The sequence below is a fragment of the Scyliorhinus canicula genome, chromosome 6 (assembly GCF_902713615.1).
Source record: "Scyliorhinus canicula chromosome 6, sScyCan1.1, whole genome shotgun sequence".
NCBI lineage: Eukaryota > Metazoa > Chordata > Chondrichthyes > Carcharhiniformes > Scyliorhinidae > Scyliorhinus > Scyliorhinus canicula.
The window spans coordinates 30,606,256-30,612,255 of NC_052151.1; the positions used below are offsets into that span (position 1 = coordinate 30,606,256).

The window sequence follows — 6,000 nt, forward strand, 5'->3', positions numbered from 1 at the left end:
ACTCTCTCTGGCGGGAAGAGTGCAGACGATCAAGATGAACGTACTGCTAAGGTTCCTCTTCCTGTCTATATCCATCCCGATCTTCATCCCAAAGGCCTTCAAAAGATGGAGGCGGGACGGGGGCACACTGATGGTCGGGGACTTCTACATAGGGTGCAGACTGGCGACACGGGACGAACTGACGAGGAAGTAGAAACTAGCAAAAGGACAGGAATTGAGACATCTCCAAATAAAATATTTCCTCCGCAAAGAGACAGTAGGGTACCCCGGGGCCCCAGAAACCACACTACTAGAGGAGCTGATAGGCACAAGCAGCAAGAAGGCGGATATGTGGGAAAATATATGGACAGCTACTGTACAGAGCCCAAACACTACTGGACGGCACCAGACAAAAATGAGAGGACGAACTGGGGACAAAGGTAGGGTGGGGACTCTGGAGCAAAGCACTGAGCAGGGTGAGCTCCACCTCCTCCTGACAAGGTTAAGCCTAATGCAGCTCAAAGTGGTGCACAGAGCGCACCTGACCAGAACCCGAATGAGCAGGTTCTTCCCGGAGGTGGAGGTCAAATGTGAGCGGTTCCAGAGGGGCCTGGCCAACCACACCCACATGTTTTGGGCTTGCCCCAAGCTTGCTGGGTTCTTGATAGCCTTCTCCGAGGCAATGTACAAAGGTGTGGGAGTGAGGGTAAAGCCATGCCCAATAGTGGCAATCTTCGGGGTATTGGAGCAGCCAGAGTTACACATGGGGATAGGGGCCAAAGCTTTCGCTTCCCTAATCGCATGCTGGAGAATCCTGCTCGGCTGGCGATCAGCAACACCACCCAAAGCTGCAGACTGCCTCGCTGACCTCTCAGAATTTCTCCCCCTGGAGTACGCCACCCGAGGGTCAGAGGAAGGCTTCCTGGATACTTTGTCAGCCTGTTCCAAAACCTGTTCAAGGCCAGCAACGAGGAGTAAGCTCGGGAAAAAAAAGATAGATGGGGAACCAAAGGATTGTGCAACCAGGGGGCAGAAGGAGGTGGGGAAACCACAAGAGAAGAGGAAGCCGATGGGGGGCGGGGGTAGGGGTGGGCAAGGAAGGGGGGGTTATAGACTGATCCAGAGGGCAACAAAATGCACATAGAGTTAGTCAAAGGAACGACAAAACAAACCTCTCTGTAAAATAAAGTAAATTAGCACGGGCAATAGAAATGTATATACACAGTAACTGTTTATAAATATGAGAAAAGCCAATAAAAAAGATTTTGAAAAAAAAAAAGAAAAGGTGGGGATGTTTGTGACCTTTTTGAGGAGCTATACATCGAAGGCGGGTGGGTGGGGGGTGTTGAAAAAGGGGAAAATATTGTACAGACTGTATAGTTGATTGTTGGGAAGTATGTTTCCCAGGTTGTTTTGCCGTAATCTGTTTTGATACATGTTTGTAATAAAATACATTTTAAAAAAAATTTATTGTTCTGGGCCATCGCTTTCGATGCTGGTCGCAAGTTATGGTCCGACACTTCTTCAGAACAGGGATCATGGGATAGGTACATGTGAGGAAGACATGTCTTCCTAGATCATCCATTCAGAAATTCTCCCAGATCAACGCACCACTTTCTTAATTAATTCTGTGCTTTGTACAGTTAATACTCTCCCCAGAGGCTGCCCCGCTCTTCGCAAATCTCACCGCCGACTGTAAACCCGTCGCCACCAGAAGCAGGCGGTACAGCATCCAGGACAGGACTTTCATCTGGTCCGAGGTCCAGCGACCCTTGCGGGAGGGGATCATCGAGGCCAGCAATAGCCCCTGGAGAGCTCAGGTGGTGGTCGTCAGGACCGGGGAAAAGAACCGGATGGTTGTAGAGTACAGCCAGACCATAAACCGGTACACGCACCTCGATGCTACCCCCTTCCCCGGATCACAGACATGGTTAACCAGATCGCACACTACTGAGTGTTCTCCACAGTGGACCTGAAGTCTGCGTACCACCAGCTCCCAATCTGCCCGGAGGACCGCAACTACACGGCCTTTGAGGCAGACAGCCACCTCTTCCACTTCCTCCGGGTCACCTTCGACGTCACAAACGGGGTCGCGGTCTTCCAAAGAACGATGGACCGAATGGTGGAGCAGGACGGGCTGCGGGCCACATTTCCGTACTTAGACAACGTCACCATCTGCGGCCATGATCAGCAGGACCACGACGCCAATCTCCAGAAATTTCTCCAAACCGCCCAAACCCTTAACCTCACTTATAACAAGGAGAAATGGGTTTTCCGCACAATCAGACTAGCCATCCTCAGCTATGTCGTGGAAAACGGAGTTCTAGGACCCAACCCCGACCGTATGCGCCCCCTCCTGCAACTTCCCCTCCCCCACTGCCCCAAGGCCCTGAAAAGGTGCCTCGGATTCTTTTCCTATCATGCCCAGTGGGTCCCCAACTATGCGGACAAAGCCCGCCCACTAATCAAGGCCACCATCTTCCCACTGGCGGCCGAGGCACGCCAGGCCTTCAGCTGCATCAAGGCAGATAATGCCAAATCTGCAATGTGTGCGGTGGACGAGTCCGTCCCCTTCCAGGTGGAGAGCGGTGCGTCAGAGGTCGCCCTCGCCGCTACCCTTTCATCTGGTCCGAGGTCCAGCGACCCTTGCGGGAGGGGATCATCGAGGCCAGCAATAGCCCCTGGTCGGTTTCCCCACGTACGTTCACAGTGACCGGGGTTCGTCATTCATGAGCAATGAACTGCATCAGTACCTGCTCGGTAAGGGCACCGCCTCGAGCAGGACTACCAGTTATAACCCCCTGGGAAACGGGCAGGTGGAGAGGGAGAATGCGACGGTCTGGAAGGCCAGTAGCATTTTTTTCCCCGTACCCTCAACGCCTCCGAAATTTGACACTCCTCAGTCGAAAAAGAAGCCCAAGCCATTGTGGAAGCTGTACGGCACTGGAGGCACTACCTCGCTGGTAGGAGGTTTACCCTCCTTACCGACCAACGTTCGGTAGCCTTCATGTTTGATAATACGCAGCGGGGCAAGATCAAGAATGATAAGATCTTGAGGTGGAGGATCGAACTCTCCACCTATAATTACGATATAGTGTATTGTCTGGGAAGCTCAACGAGCCCCCAGATGTCCTGTCCCGCAGCACGTGCGCCAGCGGGCAAGGTGACCGACTCCGGGCTATCCACGATGACCACTGCCACCCGGCTTCTCCATTACATCAAGGCCCACAACCTGCCCTACTTCACCGAGGAGGTCAGAGCCATGACCAGGGACTGCCAGATCTGTGCGGCGTGTAAACCACACTTCTATCGACCGGATAAAGCCCAATTGGTAATGGCATCCCGGCCCTTCGAGTGCCTCAGAATCGACTTCAAAGGGCCCCTCCCTTCTACCAACTGCAACACGTATTTCCTCAACGTCATTGACGAGTTCTCCTGCTTCCCCTTTGCAATCCCCTGCCCCGACATGACCGGGGCCACCGTCATTAAAGCCCTACATAGTGTCTTCACCCTGGTCGGTTTCCCCACGTACGTTCACAGTGACCGGGGTTCGTCATTCATGAGCAATGAACTGCATCAGTACCTGCTCGGTAAGGGCACCGCCTCGAGCAGGACTACCAGTTATAACCCCCTGGGAAACGGGCAGGTGGAGAGGGAGAACGCGACGGTCTGGAAGGCCGTCCACCTGGCCCTACAGTCTAGGAATCTCCCAGTTTCCCACTGGCAGGAGGTCCTCCCCGACGCACTCCACTCCATTAGGTCCCTCCTTTGCACGGCCACAAATGAGAACCCTCATGACCACCTGTTTGCTTTCCCCAGGAAATCCACCTCCGGGTCTCGCTTCCGTCCTGGCTGAAGACACTGGGGCCCGTCCTACTCCGCAAACATGTCAGGAGTCATAAGTCCGGCCCCCTGGTCGAGAGGGTCCAGCTCCTTCACACCAACCCCCAGTACGCATACATTGAACATCCCGACGCCCGACAGGATACGGTTTCCCTCCAGGCCCTGGCACCCACAGGTTCCAATACCACTGCCACCCCAACTTCACCCATCCAACCTACGCCGACCAGTGCCCCCGTCCCTACATGGCACCCGCACTCCCTTCCGCCTTCTCTTCCCCTTCACCGACCCGCAGGAATGAAGCTCCGGAATACACGCTCCCGGAGTCTGCGTCTGTGCCCGCACCTGGAACTTCGCTACCCATGTCCACACGGATGAGTTCGACACCTGGGCCAGCTGCGATACCAGAGCTTCAGCGATCGCAGCGCATGATCCGGGTGCTAGACAGGTTGAACTTGTGAACCCTTCACCCCTGCTGGACTCCAATTTTTTTAACAGGGGGTGAATGTGGTGAACGTATTGCATTAACCATTCACCATATATGTCATTGTATCATGCTGTTGCCCATGTGGGCTCCACCTATGGACCATTGTACAATATTACCTGGAACGTATCATGTTGGTGTCCTTGTGGGCTCTGCCCCTGGCTCTGCCCCCTTGAGAGGAGGTATAAAGAGCAGTTGCCCTGTAGGCGGCTCTCAGTAGCAGAGCAGTCGCAGGCAGGTACTGTTCTAGTCGATTAAAGCCACAGTTCACATCCACTCTCTGTTTCGTGTGAATTGATGGTCACATCAGACATGTCCTCTAAACTTTGCCCCTCACACCTTAAACCTAATTCCCCTAGTAACTGACTCTTCCACTCTGGGAAAAATGTCTGACCATCCACTCTGTCCGTACCCTTCATAATTTTGTAGGCTTCTATCAGGGATGTGGGCATCGCTGGCTAGGCCAGCATTTATTGCCCATCTATTGCAGAGGAGATTTAGCAGGCTGTTGCCTGGTATGGAGGGAAGATCTTATGAGGAAAGGCTGTTTTCGTTAGAGAGAAGAAGGTTAAGAGGTGACTTAATTGAGGCATACAAGGTGATCAGAGGATTAGATTGGGTGGACAGTGAGAGCCTTTTTCCTCGGATGGTGATGTCTAGCATGAGGGGACATAGCTTTAAATTGAGGGGAGATAGATATGGGACAGATGTCAGAGGTAGATTCTTTACTCAGAGAGTAGTAAGGGCATGAAATGCCCTGCCTGCAACAGTAGTGGACTCGCCAACACTAAGGACATTTAAATGATCATTGGATAAACATATGGATGATAAGGGAAAAGTGTAGATGGGCTTTAGACTGGTTTCACAGGTCGGCGCAACATCGAGGGCCGAAGGGCCTGTACTGCGCTGTGATGTTCCATGTTCTATGTTCTATATCCCTGAGGGCAATTAAGAGTCAACCAAATTGCTGTGGGTCTGGAGTCACATGTACACTAGACTAGGTAAGGACGATAGATTTCCTTCCCTAAAGGACATTAGTGAATCAGATGGGTTTTTACAACAATCGACATTGGTCTCATGGTCACCTGTACACCCAGATCCCTTTGCCTTTCAATACTGCCATTCACTGTATAATTCTCACCTACATCTAACACCATTACGTAAAGTCAAAATGAGCCCTCTGTATGAAGACCTCCCTGATGTCAATGTTAATTTTTGCCCTTTCCCTGTTCGTATTGTCTTTTCCTGCTGTCAGGTTTTATTGTGAAGTCCTCTTTCCATATTATTCAGCTTTAAGATAAAACTTCGCCTTTACATGTCGGACTGGGCAGTTATCACCAATATGCGAAACCAATGGTACATCATGTTTGGTTTGCACCCTGTGACAAATGAATGTAAACTGAGTGATAACGTTATTGACGGGCCCATTTACACTGTGGAATCAAATTAAGTTAAGAACAACGCTTTACATATTTTAGTATCTTGAGGTTGCCGGTGTACAGATTTGATATTTTTAACTTGGGATGACTGCTGTGAGTGCTTTCCAAACATTTAATACACTTGTACCAAATTCCATTGCAGCACCGCCGCCTTCACGTCATTCCACTGTAACAGGTCTGTCCAGCGTACAGCCCATGGGCCAAATGTGGCCTGCGAAGCCCCTCTATGCAGCCTCCGTAGCCAGTTTTCAAAGTTTC

General features: G+C 51.6%; 1 pseudogene; it reads left to right on the forward strand.

Moving 5' to 3' along the window:
* The window catches only part of LOC119966943, a 30,645-nt pseudogene extending 24,892 nt beyond the window's left edge, over window positions 1-5,753 (forward strand).
* Window positions 5,754-6,000: the final 247 nt, after the last annotated feature.